General features: G+C 42.6%; 1 protein-coding gene across 47 annotated transcripts in view; it reads right to left on the bottom strand.

Moving 5' to 3' along the window:
• The window catches only part of AMBRA1 (autophagy and beclin 1 regulator 1), a 183,711-nt gene extending 163,681 nt beyond the window's left edge, over positions 1 to 20,030 (bottom strand). For 32 of the 47 annotated variants that reach the window (XR_014836996.1, XR_014836999.1, XR_014836997.1 and 29 more), the window contains exon 1: positions 19,825 to 20,030. The gene's annotated coding sequence lies outside the window, so the exon portion shown is untranslated. Of the gene's footprint in view, positions 1 to 15,933; positions 16,059 to 19,605 lie in introns of all 47 variants that reach the window. The other 15 variants (XM_085011243.1, XM_021085244.2, XM_085011242.1 and 12 more) reach the window with 3 other exon arrangements.
• Between the last annotated feature and the right edge of the window lie 4,791 nt (positions 20,031 to 24,821).

The following is a 24,821-nucleotide window of genomic DNA, read 5'->3' as shown; positions in this document are numbered from 1 at the left end:
CAACAAAATCAAGAGCAGGATGGCTACCAATAAATGCGCAAAAATGGCAAGAGATTTCTTATTAACAAGCAAAAAAGAAAAAGAGAGAGAGAGAGAAAAGAGTAGCTTTTGATGGAAGAAATTTCACAGAGGCAAAAACAACTTAACCCCAGAAATGGGAACTGACCCCAGCTGCCTCAGGCAAACATGCCTAATGGCTTTGGCAACAACATACCTTTCATCCACCAACAACATTAGGAGGCTGAAGTAGAGCTGATTTCAAATCACGAAGAATCACATCTTTCTGTTTTCTGCATAGTCTTTGGGGAAAAGAGAGTCAAACTCTCCTCCCCGGAGCACCATTCTGCCCCCAATCATTCCTGGAAACCCCTGGAGCCACAGCAACAGTATTGTAAAAAGCTTTGAGTATGTTAAGCCAAGTATCCTCACAAGCCCAGACAGGTAAGATTACTCACCAGGCAAGTAAGAAAATTAAAACCTGGAAGAGGTTAAGAAATTCATCTAGGTTTGCAAGATGAGTCAGTAGGCAAAGCAGGATTTGAATTCAGGCTTTTTCTTCAGATAGTATCAGAGCTTGACTCCCAGTCCCTGGCTCAGCAGATACTGTGTTCAGTGTTCTCCAATGTTAGAGTCAGCCCAGGTCAGGTTCTTGGCTGACTAGAATAGGGAAAGGAAAAATTTCCCTCAAGGCTTCAGGAAAAGGAGAAGTCAAATTATTAAATGCAGAGCTCTTATGTTAAAAGGTCCAGATGCCCTTCCACCTTGCCAATCACATTTCTCAGCCAATCAAAATAAGGCACTGGACTTTAAGAACCTAGTCATTTTAAGCTGACTAGAAGCTGGATTGCATTTCCCCAACTTGCCAAATAAAAAATACCTCAGGGGAGAGGAAGGATACAAAAGCAATAATAGCCAGGCTGGCAAGTGTTTACTGAATGAATATCTACATACTGAGTCCTACTCTAGGCACTGAGGATAATACAGCAAATGAGAACATTCCTGCCCTTGAGGAGCTTACATGATTATTTATGTAATTAAAAACTGATGATAACTTTCAAATAATGTTAGGAAGAAAATAGGAAAAGGAGGAGTTCCCCTCATGGCTCAGTGAAAATGAATCTGGCTACCATCCATGAGGATGCAGGTTCCATCCCTGGCCTTGCTCAGTGGGTTAAGGATCTGGCATTGCTGGTGTAGGTTGCAGACATGGCTCAGATCTGGAGTTGCTGTGGCTGTGGCATAGGCCAGCAGCTACAGCTCCGATTCGATCCCTAGCCTGGGACCCTCCATATGCCACAGGTACGGCCCTAAAAGGTCAAAAATTTCTTAAAATTTTTTAAATTAAAAAAATAAGAAAAGGAATGTTTGTGGGGGCAAACTAAAGGGAGGAAATCAATAATTCAGAATCGCTTTTTTTTTTTTTTTCCTTTTTAGGGCCACACCTGCAGCATATGAAAGTTTCCAGGCTAGGGGTTGAATGGGAGCTGCAGGCTGCCAGCCTACATCACAGCTACAGCAAAACTGGATCCGAGCCTCATCTGTGACCTACACCACAGCTCACAGCAACGCGAGATCCTTTAACCCACTGAGTGAGGCCAGGGTCGGAAGCTGCATCCTCATGGATACTAGTTGGGTTCTTAACCAACTGAGCCACAATGGGAACTCCTGATAACGCATATATTTAAAGCAATACTTTGATCAAGCATGCATTGAACATATGCCACACACCTGACAGTGCTAAGCACTTTCCCAGACATTATCTCATTTACTTCTTACAGCAATACTAAGAAGACAGGTACTCTCATTATCCCCATTTCACAAATCATAAAACTGAGGCTTAGAGTAGCTAAATGATTTGCCCAAGTAGAAGAAAGAATCAAGCCAAATCCGATGCCAAAATATATACACTAACCACCAGATTATACCACTTCTATATGCAAGCACTAAACCTCATATACAGAAAAAAACCTTTTGGTGTCCTCACACCTAGGTCATAATAAAAGAGTTAGTTCAGGAGACAGGGAGAGAGAAAGAATAAATCTGAATGAATATGAGTCAGAACAGAGTGACTCATGATATAACCTTAGGCAAATTCCACAACACCCAAGCCTCAACCACCCTATCTATAAAGGAGCTAATAACCTCACCAGCAATAAACATTACTTGCCTCCTCGTAGGTTGTGTTAGTTATTATCTGTAATCATGGATTATCAGTTGAAAGAGATGAGGAAAACCACAGTGTTATTATTATTGCCTTGATGCTAGAGCAAAACACCAGAAATCAATGTAAATAAGTTATGTGCACCAAGAATGGAGGGTTTGAATATATATTCGAAAGGAAATCATAGAATTAGTTGCTTTTCTTAAAATTTTTATTTGCGGAGTTCCCGTCATGGCGCAGTGGTCAACGAATCCAACTAGGAACCATGAGGTTGCGGGTTCGGTCCCTGCCCTTGCTCAGTGGGTTAATGATCCGGCGTTGCCGTGAGCTGTGGTGTAGGTTGCAGACGCGGCTCGGATCCTGCGTTGCTGTGCCTCTGGCGTAGGCCGGTGGCTACAGCTCCGATTCAACCCCTAGCCTGGGAACCTCCATATGCCGCGGGAGCGGCCCAAGAAATAGCAACAACAACAACAACAACAACAACAAAAAATTTTATTTGCTTTTTTTTTTTTAAGGGCTGCATCTGCGGCATTTGGAGGTTCCCAGGCTAGGGGTCAAATTGGAGCTGTAACTGCTGGCCTATGCCACAGCCACAGCAACTCAGGATCCGAGCTGCATCTGCAACCTACACCACAGCTCATGGCAACGCCAGATCCTTAACCCACTGAGCATGGCCAGGGATTCAACCTGCATCCTCATGGATGCTAGTCAGATTTGTTAACCACTGAGCCACAATGTGAACTCCAAAATTTTTAAAATTACACTTGATTTACTATGTTAAAAGTTGTTTCACCTCTCAGAGTTCCCGTCGTGGCACAGGGGAAACGAATCCGACTAGGAACCATGAGGTTGCGGGTTCGATCCCTGGCCTTGCTCAGTGGGTTAATGATCCAGAGTTGCCGTGAGCTGTGGACTAGGTCAAAGATGTGGCTCAGATCCCGCGTTGCTGTGGCTCTGGTGTAAGCCAGTGGCTACAGCTCCGATTAGACCCCTAGCCTGGGAACCTCCATATGCCGTGGGAGTGGCCCTAGCAAAAGCAAAAAGACAAAAAAAAAAAAAAGTTGTTTCACCTCTCATTTTTTTTCCTTTTTTTGTTTAATTTTTAAAAAGCAATACATGGAGTTCCTTGGTGGTTCATCAAGTTGAGGATCTGGCGTGGTCACTGCCATGGTTCTGCTACTGCTGTGGTGTGAGTTTGATCCCTGCCCTAGGAACTTCCATGTGCTGTAGGTGCAGCCAAAAAAATAAAAGTAAAAATAAAAAGCAGTATGTATTACATGACTCTGCAATTGCACTCTTGGGCATTTAATCCAGAGAATGTATATTCACACAAAAAGTTGTACACTGATGTTCACAGCAACTTTATGAGCATTAGTCAAGAACTAGAACAAGAAACTCAGATGTTTTTCAATGGGCAAGTGATTAAACAAACAGAGATACATCTAAACCATGAAATACTACTCAGCAATTAAAAAGAAAGGAACTATGGATACATGTAATTTGCTTTCTGTGTGTGTGTGTGTGTGTGTGTGTCTTTTTAAGGCCACACCTGCAGCATATGAAAGTTCCCAGGCTAGGGGTTGAATCGGAGCTACAGCTGCCAGCCTACACCACTGCCACAGCAAAGCAGGATCCAAGCCTAATCTGTGACCTACACCACAGCTCATGGCAACACTGGATCCTTAACCTACTTAGCAAGACCAGGGATCAAGCCTGCATCCTCATGGATACTAGTCGGGTTCATTACCACTGACCCACAACGGGAACTCCGAGGATACGTGTAATTTGGATGACTCTCCGTGGAATTACATTGAGTGAAAAAGGCCAACCCAAAAGTTTACATACTATATGACTCTACTGACATGACATTCTTGAAATGACAAAAGCAGACAGGTTAGCGGCTGCCAGGGATTACAGATAGAGCTGGGGGAGTGGGAAATGGGCCATCCTCCCCAGGGGCAATTTTTCCCTTGATTCTCTGCACAAAAACTTTACTGCAATTTTATCCTCTGTACAGTCAAATCATTATGATCTGGGCTATAAAAAAGCATCAGGGGGGTTTCCTGTGGGATGGAAATGTTCTGTATCTTGACTGTATCAATGGCAAGCCCCAGGCTGTGACGGTGTACTATAGTTTTGTAGGACGTCACCACTGGGGGAAACCTCTCTCACTATTATTTCTTACAATTGCATGTAAACCTACAATGATCTCAAAACAAAAAGTTTAATCAGAAAAAAAAGGTAGCACCTGCTTCTTAGAACAAGTAAAACAATAGTCAGTAGTCAATCTCTTTCCTTATCCATCCCATTACCACCCTCTTGAGATAACCATGCAAACTCACTGCTCATATAAACAGTTGTTTTCTGTATCAAAACAGGATCATTTATACTATACATTACCCTGCAGCCTATCTTCTTCATCTCTCATCACTATATCATAGAGAGCTTAGAAAGAAAGAAAGAAAGAAAGAAAAAAGAAAGAAAGGAAGAAAGTCTTTAAGTGCCAAGCAGGCCGGCAGGTATAGATATTCTGACTGGGACAAAGTGACAAATGATTACCACACTAATGTGCCACAGCTGAGTCAGGCGCTTTTGGTGAGAGCACAGCACAGTGTAGCATTTTCAAGAGATCTGCAAAAACACAAGGTCTTCAGCAGCTCTTCTCGGATTCCATCCCCCTCTCTGCCTCCTCCATGGAACTATCCCGTGGGCCCACAGAAAAAGAAATACTAAATGATTTCTTTTCAGCAGAAAATTGCAGGAGGGGATAATTCTCCCACGTACTGAAGCCACAGCAAATAAACTTCCCTGAAAATATATTCCTCCGTCAAGCAGAAGAGCAAAATACAGTGTTGATAACATTTAAAACATCCACTTGGAATAGCAGCAACTACCACTATTAAGTGCTGATGTATTACTCTATTCTAAAGCCCCCTCCTACTCCACTGCCATGTTACAGACCAAAACCTGGGTCACTGTGAAAGTAACTTGCCCATGATCAAACAGCCAGTAAGTGGTAAAGCTGGCATTCAATGCTATAAGACGAGTGCTTTTTCCCACGTTATCAGCTTTTTCTATAATATCACATGCCAACAGAAGAGGTGCAATAAGTTTAATAAGTATATTTAAGCAGAAGCCATCTTCTAAATATCTGTTGACTTTGATTCAACTTTTTCCATTTAACATATTGGGGGGGGGGGTGCTATCTATGTGCCAGGACCTACTATAGGTGACAGGGACAGAGAGGTAAAGAAAAGGCCTCCAATCTCAAAGAGCCTTTCAGATTGCAACTGCAATATACTGTAACTAAAACTACCATGGTGAAATTGGCAAGTGCTACCCTCAAGGAAGTGCAAAGTGCTGTGGATTTAGAATTGAGCTATCCTCCCCAAAGCAAGTGATAGTCTCTCACATTAGCTTCCTTACAACTGTCCTTAGTTTCAACTCTGCTCTGACACTCTATATAAGTCATGTACTTCTCTTCCTGACCCCTGGCAAAAGGTCTGCAATGTCCTCCTATACAAAACAATGCCCTAGAAATGCTCAACTAGTATGAACAGAAGCTTGCCAGTCAAAGCAGCAGAAATCTCCTTAATGCTGTAATTTATTGAAATTTTGGTAATGAAAATATTTTTAACCTTTTTGGTCAAATTATGGGTGTAGAGTTAAAAGTGACTTAGGACATCTTTTTTTTTTTTTGGTCTTTTTGCTATTTCTTGGGCAGCTTCCGCGGCATATGGAGATTCCCAGGCTAGGGGTCTAATCGGAGCTGTAGCCACCGGCCTATGCCAGAGCCACAGCAACGCGGGACCCGAGCCGCGTCTGCAACCTACACCACAGCTCACGGCAACGCCAGATCATTAACCCACTGAGCAAGGGCAGGGACCGAACCCGCAACCTCATGGTTCCTAGTCGGATTCGTTAACCACTGCGCCACGACGGGAACTCCAGGACATCATTTTTAACATATAAAGTATAGTACAGCAAAGTGATTCAGTTACATACATATATTCTTTTAACAGATTCTTTTTTTTTTTTTTTCTTTTTATGGCCACACCTACAGCATATGAAGTTCCCAGGCTAGGGGTCAAATCTCAGCTGCAGCTGAGACCTACACCACAGTGACAGCAACACTGGATCCGAGCTGCATCTGCAACCTATGCTGAAGCTTACCACTGAGGGAGGCCAGGGATCGAACCTGCATCCTCACAGAGACAATGTCAGGTCCTTAACCTGCTGAGCCACAACAGGAAGTCCTCTTTTCCAGATTCTTTACCCTTATAGATTATAACAAAAAAGAATTTTTTTTTTTTTTGGTCTTTTTTAGGGCTGTACTCACAGCATATAGAGGTTCCCAGGCTAGGGGTCGAACCATAGCTACAGCTGGCAGCCTAAACCACAGCCACCAGCCTACACCACAGCCACAGCAATGCCAGATACAAGCCACATCTGCAACCTACACCACAGCTTGTGGCAACGCTAGATCCTTTAACCCACTAGGCAAACCAGGGATTGAACCTGCATCCTCCTGGGTACTAGTCAGGTTTTTTTTGTTTTTTTGTCTTTTTGCTATTTCTTGGGCCGCTCCCACGGCATATGGAGGTTCCCAGGCTAGGGGTCTAATCGGAGCTGTAGCCGCCAGCCTATGCCAGAGCCACAGCAACGCGGGATCCGAGCCGCGTCTGCAACCTACACCACAGCTCACCGCAACGCCGGATCGTTAACCCACTAAGCAAGGGCAGGGACTGAACCCGCAACCTCATGGTTCCTAGTCGGATTCATTAACCACTGCGCCACGACGGGAACTCCCCCCTAGTCAGGTTTTTAAACCCCTGATTCACAACGGGAACTCTCTTCTTTCTTTTCTTCCTTCCTTTCTCTCTCAGAAGCAAAACCCTTTTTACAAATGAAACCTTATGAGAAAACACTAAAATAAAAAACAGATCAAAGTTGAGCTGCTCTTCTGAAGCAGAATGGGGGAACCAAAACTCTTTCTTACTCTCATGGCCATCCCTTAGGCACTTCCAAAGAACAGTTTGAAAAACACTAATACAGAAGACTGCTTTTCTTCTCCATCTCGGCTTTGCCATTCACCATCTATATGAGGACCAATGGACCTCAAGGCATGATTCTTTTTTTTTTTTTATATATATACTTGATTTTTATTTTTATTTTTTTTTTGTCTTTTCGCTATTTCTTTGGGCCGCTTCCGAGGCATATGGAGGTTCCCAGGCTAGGGGTCCAATCGGAGCTGTAGCCACTGGCCTACGCCAGAGCCACAGCAACGCGGGATCCCAGCCGCGTCTGCGACCTACACCACAGCTCACGGCAACGCCGGATCGTTAACCCACTAAGCAAGGGCAGGGACCGAACCCGCAACCTCATGGCTCCTAGTCGGATTCGTTAACCACTGCGCCACGACGGGAACTCCAAGGCGTGATTCTGATAAGAGACCTGGGATACCTCACGTTGTCTTGTCCTTCACAAGAAAGGTACCGAAGTTCCTACTGTGGCTGGCTCAGCGGTAAGGAGCCTGACTAGTATCCATGAGGATGCAGTTTTGAGATCCCTGGCCTCACTCAGTGGGTTACAGACACAGTGTTGCCATGAGCTGTGGTGTAGATAGCAGAGCACAACTCAGATCTGGCATTGCTGTGGCTGTGGTGTAGGCCAGCAGCTGCAGCTGATTCAACCCGTAGCCTGGGAACTTCCATATGCCTCAGGTGAGGCCTTAATAAGCAAAAAATAAAATAAAATAAAATGAGAGGTACCACCATCCACTTTATAGTTTGTTATGAATATTACATGCAAGAACAAATATAAATTTTCCAGCATATGGTAAGTATTCAACAGTTGGCTCCCCTCTCTTCTACCCTGAAGAGGTAACAATTGTTGCCAATTCAAGACAGCCCAATAAAAAATGCTTGAGGATATTTTCAGTAGCAGAGAAGTAACAAGTAAATGCTCTTATAGCCCAACTAAAATAAACAAAGTTAAACCCCTCATTCAGGGTACCAATGGTAATACTCCCTCCCAGCTTAGCTTCCCAGTCAAAGACCCAAGGATCTCAAAGCACAATTCTTTTTTTGTTTGTTTTTTAAGGTCGCACTGGAGACATATACCACCGCTCACGGCAACACTGAATCCCTAATCCACTGAGCGAGGCCAAGGATTGAACCCACATCCTCATGGATCTTAGGTTCGTTAACTGCTGAGCCACGAAGGGAACTCCCCACAATTCTGATAAGAGACAGGAGATCCCTTATGAGGTACCTTTAGGTAGACTATAAATGTCAGATGAATGAGTTACTGATGTTGAGAGTTATCTTAAATTTGGCATTTCCTGAACTAAGCATATAAAGTGGCAACTTAATACTGCATTTAATGAGTATTTTTATGTTCATGTTCGACAAAAAAACCTTATGTTCATTTGCCCATCTTCTGGGCTTCTATTTCTGCAGGCCATACAAACCAAAAATATGTTGATGTCATGTGCAGCTTCACCTAAGCAATTTTAACCTGGCCCCTCCTAAATCAGTCATTAAGACTCTGTTGGAGGAGGAGTTCCCATGGTGGTGCAATGGAAACAAATTTGACTAGTAATCATGAGGTTGCAGGTTCGATCCTTGGCCTCACTCAGTGGGTTAAGGATCCAGCATTGCCTTGAGTTGTGGTGTAGGTGGCAGACGTGGCTCAGATCCAGCGTTGCTGTGGCTCTGGCTGGCAGCTGGAATTCCGATTAGACCCCAGCCTGTGAACCTCCATATGCCATGGGTGTGGCCCTAAAAGACCAAAAAAAAAAAAAGACTCTATTGGAGTAATTCCTGCTCTGCCACAATAAGATTGGCAGCACCTCTGCAGCACCAGGACGAAGAAGGTTTGATCCCCGGCCCAGCATAGTGGGTTAAAAGACAGATTTGGCTCGGATCTGATCGCCGGCCCAGGGGCCAAAAAAGAAAGAAGGAAAAAGAATCTATTGGAGTTCTCCTGTGGTGCAGCTGGTTAGGGATCTGGTGTTGTCACTGCAGACAAGGGTCACTGCTATGGTGCAGGTTCGATCCCTAGCTCAGGTATGGCCAAAAAATAAATAAATAAATAAGGAATCTATCACTCAAGTCTGTTACTGATAATGTGTTCCCTTTTCTACAAGCATAACAGAAGACCAAATTCATTTTTATAGGAAAGAGGTTCTCAGTCCTAATCTAAGCCCAGCCAACAACTCTCAAATCATATAAAAGCTGCAGGTCTATAAAAGCTGCAGGTGTTGGCTTTGATTCCTATGGCTTAGGAAGAATCACAACAATAATACATAACACAGCCATGACAAGACTCATTTATGATAAAGTATACATCCCTAAGCATTCAACATGGGGAAACAAGAAGATTCAAAATGTTATCTTCTATTTTCCCAGAGGACCTTGAGAAATTCCCCCACTCTCCAATGATTATTTCTTCATAAGCAAAATGAAAATGTACTCATTAAAATGCCAAAGATACTATTTGATTAACCATCAAACAACTATTTCCTAAAGTTACCAGGGACCTCAGCAAGTCATCTTTGTCATCTCCCTCATTTCTTAACAAACACTTGCCTAAATCACCCTAGAAAGATAGTTACAAAGTCTTTGTAGTATCTTGTAGTCAGGAAGTTCTAATTTGTAATCTATATCCCTTCTGTTGCAATTAAAACACGTTCCCTCTCATCTTGTCCACTCTGGAAAAAGAACATCTGTTTAACACCACCTGAACAATATCTCTTCAAGAGATTATAAAATATAGGAAGTCCATTTCAAACAGCTTCATATAAATGCAACATGGCTTTAAATGGGTCACCTACACAAAGAGTATGATGAAAAGTCTTAAATTCCCAATTCCATCACTGACTTGTTCTGAAGATGACAGGAAGTTAAAACTATACAGATGGTGTACCTCAAATATCCCATCAGTAAAATGCAAATAATAAAACCAGTATGTTAGGTAAACCCAATTCCTCAAAAAGTTAAACATACAGGAAAGAGATTCTCAATCCCAATTTGAACCAGCTCTCACATCACACACTATAGAAACTGCAGATGCTGGAGTTCCCTCATGGCTCAGTGGGTTAAGGATTTGGCATTATCACTGTTGCAACTCTGGTTACAGCTGTGGCACGGGTTCGATCCCTGGCCCAGGAATTTCTACATGCCATGGGTGCAGCCAAAATAAAGACAGAACGAAAAAGAAAGAAAGAAAAAATAAAGGTAAGGAATGAACTTTAAAAACCAATGATACCAAAATACAAACGACCCAATAGGAAGGGGAAAATAGAAAGGCTAATGACAGCAAAGCTGACTAAAACTGAGGCCTTCATTCCGCTCCTCAACTCTAGTCAAAATCTGCCCCTCCTCCAATGCTTCCATCTCAGAAATGGCAACTTCATCTACCCAAATACTCATGCCAGAAATCTAGGAATCATACTTGATACCTCTCTCTTCCCATATATCCAATTCATCATTAAGTCTTTCTGGCCTAACTCTAAAAGATTTACTGAATCTTTCTACTTCTCTCATCTCCTGTTCCTATAGCCTAATCCCAACCATCATCATCTTTTGCCTGGACCCCTATAAGACATTCTAATTATTAGACTTCCCCCACTTCTCTTTCCAAATTTTCCATAACTCCTAATTATTCCCCTAAAAGAAAAGTTTCCAAAAATTTCCACAACATAGCCAGAGTAATTTTTTTAAATCATATATTAGGTCACAACAGTCATTCTTAAAATTCTCAAAGGCTTTCGATTATACCTAGGAAAAAAATCCAAAATCCTTGACACACTCCAAAGTACCCTCATCCTATGTCCCTCCTCATCCTCTCCCACTGCTATTTTCAAGCCACATCAGTCTTCTTTCAGTTTCTCAAATGTGCCAACTTCTTTCCCATCCCAAGGCTTTCACACATGCTAGTCCCTTCCCTTCCCCTTTCATTTTTCTAGGATCTGCTTAAATATCAAAGAAATCTTCCCCAAAGCTCCACAATAATTCACCTTCCCCTACCATAATCTCTTTTTTATTTTTCCATCATGAGGCTTTACATACTTTGAAATCATACATTGGTGAATTTTTTGTTTACTGACTCTTTCCCCTCTGGATTACAATCTCCATAAGGGCAGAGACAATGTTTGTTTTTTTGTTGTTGTTGTTTTTCACTCTAGTCTTAGAATAGTGGCAGCAGTTTAGAGAGTTTAAAACTATTTTTTTCAGGAAGTCCCCTTGTGGCTCAGCAGTAATGAACCCGACTAGGATCCATGAGGATGCAGGTTCAATCCCTGGCCTCACTCAGTGGGTTAAGAATCTGGTGTTGCTGACAGCTGTGGTGTAGGTTGAAGACAGGGCTCGGATCCTGCTTTGCTGCAGCTGTGGCATAGGCCAGCAGCTGCAGCTCTGAGTTGACCCCTAGCCTAGGAACTTCCATACGCTGCAGGTGCAGCCCTAAGAAGCAAAAAATAAATAAATAAAGTAGTTTAGAATCAGTATGATTTAAGGATTAGGGGCAGGGGGTTATGGAGCTAGGCTGCATGGATTCAAATCCTGGTTCTGCCAATTACCAGTTCTATGACCTTGAGCAAACTGCTTATCCTCTCTGTACCACCATTTACACATTTATAAAACGGAACGAACCAAAGTACCTACACCATAAGGTTGTTATAAGAATGAAAAGAAAAAGCAACACAAAGCACTTCAATAAGCACTGGCTCTGATCAGCACTTATTATGGTATCCTGATCACCTACCACAGAGGCAGACATTCAACAGATACCTAATGAATGACTGAAAAGGAAAGACCCCACTATAATCATTAAATAAGTGAGTTTTTTTGTTTGTTTTTTTAATGACAGAACAGGACTATTATAGAGATTTGGAGAAGAAAACATAAACAGGTAGTTAAAGCAAAGACTGAAGAAACCCACAATTTATATATAATAGCATAAACGGCTAAGAGTAACTAACTCTACTGGATGCTCAGTCTTTACCACTAAGCAAAAAAATATGTCCACCTCCCAGAAGTTTACCCAAGGTGATTTGGTAGCTTTGATTTTTCCTTAAATATCACCTTTTTCTGGAAGTTCCTATCGTGGATCATAGGTAATGAACCTGACTAGTATCACTGAACATGGGTTCAATCCCTGGCCTTGCTCAGTGGGTTAAGGATCTGGGTTGCCGCGAGTTGTGGTGTAGGTTTTCAGATGCAGTTTGGGTCTGGCATTGCTGCGGCTGTGGTGTAGGCCGGCAGCTACAGCTTTGGCAGATATAGCTCTGATTTGACCCCTAGCCTGGGAAACTCCGTATGTCAAGGGTACAGCCCTAAAAAGACACACATACAAAAAATAGAAACCCTTTCCACTTTAATCACTTTCTTTAAAATCCTTCAAGCGCCAATCACTGTTCAATTAGATGACAAATCACAGTTTAAATAGACGGTAAAATTTAGATACTAACATTTTCTACCTGTTTGGCAAAGAAACGTTCTTCTGTTCCTAAAATAGCTCTGGACTATTTTGGATACATACTACAAAAATCCTCAAAATTTTGCCATCGATCTTATATCTGAAACTCTTTTAGACACTGTTGCTTTTGAGGTTTTCTCTTTCCCAGTAAAGGCTCATCCTCTTATTTTAATTTGAAGGATACCGAGGAGAAAGAGGGGCAAATATGCTGCTTTAACTTCCTAGTCCCTATTCAAGCTTTCTCAAAAGACCCTAAACTTAAATCTAGGCATCACTGTCATTTGTTCTGCTTTTGAAGAACATATAATCTTTAGCTTGTTACAATAATATTGAAAATGGTAACAGCTGGTATATATAATGCTACATGCTGTTCTAAATGCTTTACGTATGTTGACTCATTTAATTCTCGCAACAGCTGCACGATATTCTACAGCTGAGGAGAGGCACAGAGAGGTTAAGTAATTTGCCCAAGTCGCAGAGATAGTAAATACTGGCACTACAATTTGGACCCAGACTGCCTGGCTCCAGAGCCTGGACCACTATGCTATGATTCAAGAGTTTGGCAAGGCATATTTTTCTGCCCTGTTTTCGCAGGTCTGCTAGAATTGAAATACTCCAATTCTCTCCCCAAATCAAACATGCCTATTAATTCTCTTCAACACAGCAGAAGTTCAGATGTTTCATTATATCATAGGCATACATACTGAAACAAAGTAATTCTGGTTCATAGGAGAATATATGTTCTATCCTAGGAAGCAGAACTAAACAAATGATGAAATCAAGAAACGTGAAATTTGCCTCAGTTAATTCTACAGAGAAAAATCTAATTCCAAGAAGCAGTAGGAAAAACTGCTTGCAAAATACTTTTAATTTCTTGCAGGAAGAGTACAAAACAAGACTGTAGGTGTTATTATACACACATTTAACAGCAGCCTATATTTTCTCCTCTCTCAATTTCATGACAATTCTCCTACGACTCTCCCTTTATATGAAGCTAAATACTTCAGCTAATTCCCTACTACAAATACCTGAAGGCATGTACCCAGTTCTCAAATTCAAATTCCAAAGAAGAGTTGTTCTGGAAAAAACTAATAAATGAAAACACATCAGAAGTAAAAAATTAAACTCATTAGTCAAGCATGCTGGATATTTATTAAGTCATAGTTATCCTTTACTACGCCAAAATTCAGTGTCATCATATATTAAATAAAAAACAAATATTATATGTAGCAATCTTTTTTTTTTTCTCTTTTTTGGCCACACCCTCGGTATGCACAAGTTCCCAGGCAAGGGGTCAAACCTGGGCCACAGCAGTGACCCAAGCCACAGGAGTGACAACACCAGATCCTTAACCTGCTGGGCCACAAGAGAACTCCTACATGTAACAATCTCTTTTTGTGTGTGTCTTTTTTTTTAGAGCTACACCTGCAGCATACGAAAGTTCCCAGGCTAGGGGTCAAATAGGAACTGCAGCTGCCAGCCTACACCACAGCCACAGCATATGTGGCTTACGACACAGCTCACGGCAAGGCCAGATCCTTAACCCACTGAGCAGGGCCAGGGTCTGAGCCCGAGTCCTCATGGATACTAGTCAAGTTCATTATCACTGAGCCACAATGGGAACTCCTATATGTAGCAATCTTAAATGAAGACTTCCACTCTGACAGCATCAGGGAAATGTTAATTACTGGATCATGGTATGTTTTTGTTTTCTTCTTCTTTTTACAGCCACAGCTGAGGCATATGGAAGTTCTTAGGCCAGGGGTCGAATGAGAGCTGCAGCTGCAGGCCCTAGCCACAGCCACAGCAACGCGGGATCCGAGAAGCATCTATGACCTACGCCAAAGCTTACAGCAAAGCCAGCTCCTTAACCCACTGAGAAAGGCCAGGGATCGAACCTGCATCTTCAAGAATACTATGTCAGGTTCTTAACCCACTGAGCTGCAATAGGAACTCCAGAATCATGGTATGTTATGATTGTAACTTTTTGGAGGACTGAGGATGCCATGACTGAAGACCCCAATCCCCATGAACACCTAGTGCCTTTCTCACTCCTTCATCTGTCAGTTCTTATTTGTTTCCTTAATAGCACAGCCTACATTCCTTTTTTGTTGTTGTTGTTTTTTAAGGATGCAATTGCAGGGGAGTTCCCATCCTGGCTCAGTGGTTAACGAATCCAACTAGGAACCATCAGGTTGCGGGTTCGTTCCCTGGCCTTGCTCAGTGGGTTAAGGATCTGACATTGCTGTGAGCTGTGGTGTAGCTCGAAGATGGTCAAGTCTGCTCCCCACTGGAATTAACTCCATAAGGACAAGAAGACTCATGTCTATATTTGTATCACAAATGAATGAGCCTTCTATAAATATTTGCTAGATAAACAAAAGTCAGAAAAGATAAGGGGTGAAGCAGATGGTCATAATCAAGAAATAGTTCCAGGAGTTCCCATCGTGGTGCAGTGGTTAACGAATGTGACTAGGAACCATGAGGTTGCGGGTTTGATCCCTGGCCTTGCTCAGTGCATTAAGGATCCGGCATTGCCGTAAGCTGTGGCGTAGGTCGCAGACGGGGCTTGGATCCTGTGTTGCTGTGGCTCTGGTGCAGGCCAGCAGCTACAGCTCCGATTAGACCCCTAGCCTGGGAACCCCCATATGCCGCAGGAGCAGCTCTAGAAAAGGCAAAAAGACAAAACCAAAACAAACAAACAAACAAAAAAAAAAAAAACAAAGAAAAAATAGTTCCAAAAGGTCTGACTGCAATATTTCGCACCTCAGGAAAAAACACAGTATAAGAACAAGACTCGGGGAGTTCCCGTCGTGGCTCAGTGGTTAACGAATCCGACTAGGAACCATGAGGTTTCGAGTTCAATCCCTGGCCATGCTCAGTGGGTTAAGGATCCAGCGCTGCTATGAGCTGTGGTGTAGGTTGCAGACACGGCTCAGATCCCACATTGCTATGGCTCTGGTATAGGTTGGTGGCTATAGCTCCGATTAGACCCCTAGCCTGGGAACCTCCATATGCCGCAGGAAGCAGCCCTAGAAAAGGCAAAAAGACAAAAAAAAAAAAAAAAAAAAAAAAAGACTCAAGGAAGAAAGGGAAAAGTTTAGGTACAAAAGTGGAGATTATCAACCCTAAGCATAAAGGAAGAGACAGAGAACAAGTTAGAAAAGACTACGCAAATGTACAAACACACAAGGCAGGACTAACTGGAAGAGCAGAGTAAATATCCCTGGATTCCCCCCACCTAAACATGCAGCACCTAAAACTTCTTCACTAGCACTTCCAGGACTTACTCCTTCCCAGCTTCTCCAATGCTGTTTTAATGTCTGTCACCACTATCCTCCATGAACCTCAGGCATAATGCTGACTTCAAAGAACCAAGCTGTCCAACAACCCAGATGACATCCATTCATTGCTGCTGTAAGATAGCATAGAAGTTAATATTTAAAGAGCATTTTATCTTTTCAAAGCAGCTTCACGTATTTTTTTTCTAAACAGAAGTATTCCAAGAGAAGTACTGTCTTTCCCATTCTTTAAATACAGACATATAAAAGCACTCAAAGCCTTGGATTTGAATCCCAGCTCTGCTACATACTTGCTGTGTGATCTTGGACAAATTACTTACTCTCTGTCAGTTCAGGATCCATGGGGAAAATAATATCTACCTTAAAGGATTGTCATGAACGTTAAGTGAGATTAGCACCTGCCAAGAACATGACACAATAAATGCTCAGTAAAGAACCTTTGGGCATTCACATCGTGGCTCAGCGGTTAACAAATCGGACCAGCATCCATGAGGATGCCAGTTCCATCCTTGGCCTCACTCAGTGGGTTGAGGACCTGGCACTGCCGTGAGCTGTGATGAAGGTTGCAGATGTGGCTCAGATCTTGTGTTGCTGTGACTGTGGGGCTACAGCTCCAATTCAACCCCTAGCCTGGGAACCTCCATATGCCTCAGGTGCGGCCCTAAAAAAAAAAAAAAAAAAAAAAAAGAACAGTAATCTTCCCTATGGCTCCTTAAATAGTTTGTTTAAGATTTCTCAGCTAGTAAGCTGGTAAACCTAGGAGTTAACCCAGGTCTCCTGATTCCTTAATCTGTTTTCTTCTTGCCACATCACTTTGGCAGACTGCCACATACCACTGAGCATATAAATACATTCTGACAATAACTGATCACAAAAATTTTTGTCTATCAATAACTAACTTTAGCTTTGAGAAAAGGAGGAAGGAAAAAAATCCAGATATAATTAACTTAGAGGAAGAATGGGGTTTGAAAATATAAAATATAAATTACTCCCAAACCATAGGACAGGTTGTACCACAGCACCTCTGTACAGACAAAAATTATGACAAGAAACAGAAAGTTCTCTCTGGGTTTATGAGGAACAACTGGAGAAAGAAATAAGCATGACTACGAATAAAGGAACTTAAGGGGGTTTTTATGGTAAACCAAACCCTGGGCAAAAAGATCTGCATCCCATTCCAAAATAACTCTATCAGAGCTGAGAAATACCTTAAAAAAAGAAACCTCAGTGTGCTAACAACAAAACTTTCTCCAATTCCTCTAACAATGAGATAAATGGGACGAATGAGAGATAAACTGCCAACATTTGTGAAGATTCCTGAATGTTTGTTCTGGATTCAGTATTAATAAGCAGCATGAAGAAGCCTGATCAAAAGAATGAATATTTCATAAGTATCCTAACACAAGTTGAAAATATTTTGAAAATTACACAGTATAAAACTAAGTTATTACTGTTAATAGAAACAACCAATTGTTTTCAAGTGATATACATAACTAATCTTTTGTTTGTTTGTTTTTTAGGACTGCACCTGCAGCATATGGAGGTTCCTAGGCTAGGGGTTAAATCAGAGCTGTAGCCACTGGCCTACACCATAGCCACAGCTATGCCAGGTCCGAGCTGTGTCTGCAACCTACACCCACAGCTCACAGCAATGCCATATCCTTAACCCACTGAGTGAGGCCAGGGATTGAACCTGCGCCCTCACAGAAACTAGTCAGGTTCATTTCCGCTGAGCCACTGCAGGAACTCCACACAACTAATCCTTTTCAAGTGGTGTACATAACATCTTCCAGGACAAGTTCTAGAAGACATTCAAAGAAGTTCACATCTTTAACAATTCCCAAGAACTTTCTCACTAAAAGAGAAGACAGAATAATTCAGTCACATCCTGATTTTGTAAATTCTGAAAAGAAATGCTAGAAGAGAGGTTGCTCTGACACTGACAGAATGCAAGATTTAACCAAGGCAGGTAAAAGTTGAGTAAATTTCTATCACAAAGCAGAGGAGAAGCTGTTAAATACCCTACCCCTCCTCACCACCACAACCAAATTTCTTGTCCTCCTCAATACAACCTACACCACTGCTAATTATTTCCCAAGGAAACATAACAGAATGTTCCTAACATTTCTTCCTGACACTCAAAGCCAACTCCATTTATTATTTAGCATTCATTAGGAGCCACTGAGATACCATACTAACGCCAAATTCTATGCAGAACTATCAATCCCCAGGGGTAAGGTCCCTTCCTTCTCTAAATTCTTTCCTCTGATATAAATTCTCTTCTATCATAAAAATTTTTTTAAAGAACACACATTCTTAGCCTAATTTCCCAATCTAGATTCTCCATAAAGATAGTCTGGTGGCTCTTCATTTATCCCCTTCTGGGAGCACTAAGGTCCTGGTAAATAGGAAATCATTTATGATCAACGGCCATTCATTTAAATCTTGCTGACCTCACCAAAAAACTAATAATGTTAAAGAACATTAATCCTCCCAAAACTCATATATGTCTAAATTTGTTAAAGAATACGGATTTGTATAAGCTCATCCAAAGACTATGAGTTTAGTCTATTCCCCCTTAAGAAAACCCATCTCCAGCTGATTCCACATATGTACTATGGAAATACTTATTCAGCCTGGAACCTCTAGGTTAATGATTTTTTTTTAACAAACAAATTACACAAATTAGAATCACAACACCGAATCCAATGAAAATAAAATGACTGTGAACATTTAGTCCCCAAAGTTTCCAAGCTGGGAGAGAGAAGGAAAACATAACGGAGTTCCCAGAGTGCTAACTTTCAGTTTAAATATCTGAATGATTTCTACACGAAGCTTTTTCACTCTAGTAACTAAGCCACTAATCGAATACAACAAAACTGGTCCAAAAGAGACTCCTTGAGTTTCATTTGGATTCTTCCTAGAAAGCAGTCTCTCAAGACAAATATCTGACTTCAAAACATTGACCATCCTCTGTAGGACATTAACTACCTAACACCATAGGTTAAAGACTTCCACCGAAAAACAGGCTGAAGGGAAAGAGGAGAAAAAAGTATCAACTGGAAAGCAAATCAAACAGCAAACAAAATTTCCTATCAAGAAAACAAAGTAACTGTCTCGCTAAAATGATACAGACTTTGAAAAGCAAAGCCAGACAAAAGATCGCGTGGTCCCTTTACTTCTTAAGTCTCCGGTGACAAAATCTATATTCCTAGGAAGAAGCGATCACGACAAGCCAACGACAAATCACTATGTGCATAAAATGACTGGTAAAGAGGGGGTGGGGGGGAGTAAACTGGTAAACGACCAAAAATGACTTATGGTGCATTTAAAGATCTGTCAGGGATATGAGAAAAAGTCACGTCCCAGCTTAGCCTCAGTTTCCCTACCCAAAAAAGTCAAGAATATGACACTTCGCTCAGAGGAGCCATAGGGCCCTGTTCCACAAACCTCCACCTATTCAAGGGTCCCTTCAAAGGGGACTCAGACTCAGAGGGTGTCCCCAGTGCAACTGAGTCATGACACCCGAAGCCTTTGGGGGGTGAAAGGAAAGAAAAGAAGGAGGGTCAAAGCGCGTAAAGCTCTATCCGTTCCTGGAAAGCAATTTCCCCATACACTGGGGGTGCCAACACTCGCCCCAGACCCAACATGCCCTCCTACCGAACCACACCGGGCAGCCCAAGCATCTCTCCGTCCTTCCGGCTTCTTCCTCGGTTCCCTGTCGCCTCTCCGACCGCGCCCCCGAACGCGGCCGGGTAGCTCCTCCTCTGGCCGTGTCTCCGCGGCCGACCCACCCTCCCACCCGCCGGCGCCAAGGTCTTCTCAACCCGGCGGCGGTAGGATGCCGGGCTGGGCCTCCCAGGCTCCTCCCGGGCCTACCTGCAAGGCCGGCGGGGGCTCGGTCTGCAGCCCAGCGGATGGACTGAACCACAGATAGAAGAAGCAGCTGGAAGGAAGCAAGGGGTCCGCTCTACCGACCAGCGGGAGAAAGCAGTCTGAGCGCGGGGCCTTGCGGATAAGTCAGCCCTGGACCCGGCGACGCCGCCGCTCGGGAGACATCAAGCAAGAAGACGGCGCAAAAGATCACCGAATACACGAACGCCCCAGACATCAAAGGAGGAGCGCCCAAGCAATCGTTCAAGGAACTCGAGTCGAGCGCCGAAAAACAGCTTGCTCCCACTCAAGGTCCGGCTTATGTCCAAGGCATAAACAAACAAACCCAGATCATAAACAATGGAGTAAAGTAGTCTGGGCTTCTGCCATTTTCTGTCTCGGCTGCCGGCTAAATTGTTTAGAGAACCGGAGTTTTTCTTGAGCGTGTTGACGATTAAGTCAGAGTATAATAACACTTGCTATCTAACTATGTTATGGACCACCTACACTATTTATCCCAACTCAGCAAATTTGACCTTAGTTTCCTCATGGAACAGTGAGATGAATTAGATAGATATAATAGAGGCATAGAGAGAATGAGAGAATCCAGGCTGAGGAACGAAATGAATAGTCTCTCTTGACGCTCCAATTTAACGGCCATAAGCACAGCAGAGAGAAGCTGGGAAAATTCAGTGTTAAGTTTGAACTTAAGGCCAGAAAAAAATATATATTGCTTTTTTATTATATTCCAAAGACCTAGGACCACAGGTGTGCTTCTTACACAATAACTGAAAGTCTCTTTGGATTCCGAAACTAATAAAGTGTGTTGACATTTTTATCATCATGAAAACTTTCCAAAGTCTCTTAGTAGACAGTAACATATGGTCAGCACAAATATGGATTGAAATCTTCATCCCAGGCACAATTTAATAAATCATATAGATCACTACATATGGATTACCAACTATAATAGTTTACCTTACCTCTTAAGGAGAGAGGAGACTGGGAGAGAAAGATGTAAAACAAAAACAAGGAGTTCCCATTTGTGGCTCAGTGGTAACAAACACAGCTAGTATCTATGAGGATGTGGGTTCGATCCCTGGCCTTGCTCAGTGGGTTAAGGATCTGGCATTGCCATGAGCTGTGGTGTAGGCTGCAGATGAGGCTCGAATCTGGCAATGCTGTGGCTGTGGTGTAGGCTGGCAGCTGCAACTCCAATTCAGCTCCTAGCCTGGGAACTTCTCTATGCCACTAGTTCGACCCTTAAAAAAAAAAAAATCCTGTGATTTCCCTTATGGTGCAGCAGATTAAAAATCCACTGTCGGAGTTCCCACCATGGCTCAGTTGTTAACAAATCCAACTAGGAACCATGAGGTTGTGAGTTCGATCCCTGGCCTCACACAGTGGGTTAAGGGTCCGGCATTGCCGTGAGCTGTGGTAGAGGTCGCAGATGTGGCTCGGATCCTACATTGCTGTGGCTGTGGTGTAGGCTGGCGGCTACAGCTCCAACTGGACCCCTAGCCTGGAAACCTCCATATGCTGTGGGTGTGGCCCTAGAAAAGACGGAAAAAAAAAAAAGAATCCACTGTCCCTGAAGCAGCTTAGGTTGCTGCTATGGCATGGGCTTGATCCCTGCCTGGGAACTTCTACGTGCCAAAGGCAGAGCCAAAAAAAAAAAAAAAAAAAAAAAAAAAACCTTTAAATCAATGAAAATATTAGGAGACAACCTAGATGGATAGATAGAAAGGGAGATTGAGAGATAAAGACCAGCATCCATAATATGAGGACAAAACAAACACTGGGCTGTGTCCTCTATCACTATTACAGAACTTTTCAAATGAGTAAACATTGTAGCAACACTTATAAAAAGAAAGAATTTAACAATCTGTTCCAAAACACAAAGTTGTTTCTTTTCATTTATTTATTTATTTTTTTGCCATGGCCATGGCATGTAGAAATTCCTGGGGCATATAGAAATTCTTGGGCCAGGGATGGAGTGCTTGCCACAGCAGTGACCCCCCGCTGCTGCAGTGACAACGCCACAATGGATCCTTAACCTGTTGTGCCACAAGGGACACAAACCACACAAAGCTTTGTGGGGTTTTTTGTTTTGTTTTGTTTTGCTTTTTAGGGCTGCACCTGTGGTATATGGAGGTTCCCAGCCTAGGGGTCCAATAAAACAGTGATACAACAGTGCTATTGTTTTGCATTATATTGTTTCCCTATTAAAGTCTTTAACAGTAAACTTTAAACAACTGACAATATTCCATTGAGAGAATTTACTGTGGTCCCCATTTTGAATATGTATGTTGCTTCCAAACATTTTTTGTGTAATAGTTATTGCCGATCCCTGGAAGAAGCAGTTATAACATTATTTATGATTAGGATCTAATGCATCTAAACAAAAAGAGTAAAAAAGCAAGGGAGAGGTTTATTCTCTGTCATATAAAAGAAATCCAGAGATGTACATACAGCCTAGGTGTAGCTGTTCAGCATCAGGGACCAGGCTTCTATCTTGTTGCTTTGACATCTTCAATAAGTGCTTTTCATATTAGGTCCAAGACAGCTGCTCAAGCTCTAGCCATCATGTCTACATTCCAACCAGTGGGAAGCTGAAAGAGGAAAGGCATGTCTCCTAGCCATAGGACACATCTTGAAAATAGCACAGGACATTTCCACTTACATTCCACTGGCCAGAATTTAGTCACATAGCCACACCTACTAGGAATTTGTCTTTCTCCTGGGAAATGATATACCCACAAAAAGTCAGGGGCAAATGGATACTAGGAGACAACTAAATAAGCAGTCTCTGCCACATTCCTGGAGCCAGCTGAGTAGGAGGCAAATAGACTTTGCTTTGCCATTATCCCAGGGCTGAGTTTCTACTCCTAGAAGACATGCTTTAGAGAAGCTTTCTTCTTGGAGAGGCTTGTAGGGCTTAAGTATCTAAAGCTACAGCTCTCACTCAAACTTGACCTATATAATGACATTATTTTGAAACTTTGATTTCATTGAGGAAAACGAAATAAACTAATTTCAAGGCCACAAGAAGTTTTCGGTTTTTCAAATATAGAGATTTTTATTTTGGGAAAAACATCTGAAGGTTATGCAAACATAAATCTAAAATCAACAAATGAAAATGGAGATATTTGAAAAGCTAAGGCTAGACTGCTCTGTGAATCCAGGGAAAAAACGGTTTACTCTGCTGGCAGAGTATGCTTATTTATCTACTTAGGCCATGCCTACGGCATGCGGAAGTACCAGGGCCAGGCTCAAACTTGTGCTACAGCAGTGACCCAAGCCACAGCAGTGACAATGCCACATCTTTAACCTGATAAGCCACCAGGGGACTCCAGAGGTGCATCTTTAAAGAAAAGTTTTGATAGAGAATTGTTTCAATTGTTTTAAGCTTCAGTATGACAGTAAACTCTACTACCTATCTGTTTTTTATCTAGTCTATTTGGACAGAGGAGATCACAAAAGATAAGGGGTTGAAACCCTCAAACCTACAGGAATCTCCTCACACTGGAGGGAAATTTGAGAAAAAGAAACCAGGTGGGCAGAAGTTCATCATGGGCTGGACCACTGATGCCTACATCTTAGTGCTAAGACTCACTAACTCAGGAGTTCCTATCGTGGCACAGTGGAAACGAATCCGACTAGGAACCATGAGGTTTTAGGTTCGATCCCTGGCCTCGCTCAGTGTGGTAAGGATCCGGCGTTACCGTGAGCTGTGGTATAGGCCAGCAGCTATAGCTCAGATTAAACCCCTAGCCTGGGAACCTCCATATGCTACGGTGCAGCCCTAAAAATCAAACAAAAACAAAAACAAAAAACAAAAAAGACACTAACTCATTGTTGATTATATTCTGGTATTCTGATAGGATTCTTCTAGAGGAGTCACCCCCTTGAAGGTAAGAGGATGCTTCCCTGGAAGCAGGGTGACCAACTGTCCCAGTATGCTAAGGACTAAAGGGCTTCCCAGGACACAGCACAGTTCAGTGCTAGAACTGTGAAAACTGAGGGCAAACTGGGGGAGTTGGTTACCTAAAAATAAACATAGCCATTGTCAATTATGTGGAAAGAATTTGGAAAGACTAAGCCAGTAAAGAGAATTGGGACTTATTGATCTGGGGAAATAGTCTGGGATAAAGAGTGAAAGGAAGGGAATAGAGAAAAGGAAGGAAACTGTTCCTTATCTTGGATCTGGGCTCTGGGAAACCGACCACACAGGATGGTGGAGGTCAGGACTGAAACTAGGATGAGATAACTCTGTAGCAGCACAATGAGTCATCTTAGTATGAAATGAACAGTTAAGCTCAGACCAAGGGTTTTCAGTGTATTTCAGGTAGGGATACAATCATAGTATATCAATTATCTATCCTCTTTTTTCCCCTTCCCCACCTCTTGTACTTTTTCATATATGATCCCTTTCAAACTGTGTCTTGTGGGAGTGCCCATTGTGCTTCAGTGGGTTAAAAATTCTACTGCAGCAGCTCAGGTTACTGTGGAGACATGGGTTCAATCCCCCGCCCTGCATAGTAGGTTAAAGGATCTGGCATAGGACGAAGCTGTGGCTCAGATTCAATCCCTGGCCTGGGAACTTCCATACGCCTTGGGTGCAGCCATAAAAAAAAAAAAAAGAAAAAGAAAAATTGTGTTGTGTTATTTGCCCCTAAACTAGATTAACTTGCTACAGATCCTTTACAGTCCAGGAAAGGAGCTCCATCTCTGTTCAGTTCATTTTATTTTATTATTAATTTTTTTGTCTTTTTGCTATTTCTTTGGGCCGATCCCGCAGCATATGGAGGTTCCCAGGCTAGGGGTCTAATCGGAGCTGTAGCCCCCCCCCCCCCCCCCCCCCGCCTACGCCAGAGCCACAGCAACGCAGGATCCGAGCCGTGTCTGCAACCTACACCACAGCTCACGGCAACGCCGGATCCTTAACCCACTGAGCAAGGGCAGGGACTGAACCCGCAACCTCATGGTTCCTAGTCACATTC

Source organism: Sus scrofa, chromosome 2 (assembly GCF_054392235.1).
Source record: "Sus scrofa isolate SSC_HxYL_T2T_F1_AM1 chromosome 2, Sscrofa_HxYL_maternal_Yorkshire_Landrace_v2.0, whole genome shotgun sequence".
Lineage (NCBI taxonomy): Eukaryota > Metazoa > Chordata > Mammalia > Artiodactyla > Suidae > Sus > Sus scrofa.
This window is presented reverse-complemented; position numbering and strand designations above follow the sequence as displayed.